This window comes from Poecilia latipinna, unplaced genomic scaffold (genome assembly GCF_001443285.1).
Source record: "Poecilia latipinna isolate Pla-1442-1.1 unplaced genomic scaffold, P_latipinna-1.0 Scaffold934, whole genome shotgun sequence".
Classification (NCBI taxonomy): Eukaryota; Metazoa; Chordata; class Actinopteri; order Cyprinodontiformes; family Poeciliidae; genus Poecilia; species Poecilia latipinna.
The window spans coordinates 52,204-53,077 of NW_015113550.1; positions in this window are offsets into that span (position 1 = coordinate 52,204).

The following is an 874-nucleotide window of genomic DNA, read 5'->3' on the forward strand; positions in this document are numbered from 1 at the left end:
TAATGACTGAAAAGTTTATTTATTGATTTAAAAGGTCATTTTCTTTTTGTTAATTTTGTGGCCGAATAGATTATATATTGTTAAAATATTAGATAGGCCTTTTGATTTTTGTAGATTCGTCCTTTTAGGACAGTTTATTTATTTTTTTATTGATCGATTTTTGCTAACGGCCTATAGAACTCTGGGCTTGGTCATTTGTTTTTTTATTGGGGAGTTGCGCAACGAAATAAAAGGAAAAAAAACAATTGTTTATTGAAACGATATGGAAGTCAATTAAGTTTAATTGACTGCGTCAATTAAACTTAGATAATGTGAAAGTGCACTTTAATTTGATTTGTACCTTTGATCGGTAACTTTAATAAGGTCTATACCCTTGAATTGAATCTTTATGTAACTTTGAATCTGATCGCGATCTTTAATTGGAAATTCATTTGAAAAATTCGTAAGAAAACACTTTATGGAATATTATTTGTTTATTTTTTTTGTAATTGTTGAATGTTTCTTTATTTTGGATAACAGTTTTACAATGGTTAAACATGACAGCTAATTTGTTTTATTTTTATTCATGACCTTGTTTAGGTCAGGTTTTTTCTCTCCCCCTGTGTCACGTCAGGATGGCGAGCTACCGGATCACCGCAGCTTCGCGGTAGGATTTAAGTGAACCTAGCTGTTTTCTCATTCTGGACCTATTTGCTCTGGATCATGGACAAAAAGGAAAAAAAAAACAATCAAATATTGACTGATGGACTATTGATCACTTTGGATTCATGAATGGACCAAAATAGAAACTCTTGGGTGACATCAGGGTTTATTCTTTTTTTGTTGCTGAGTGCTTGTTTTTTCCTTTTTGTGTTTTTGGTTATATTATAGAAAA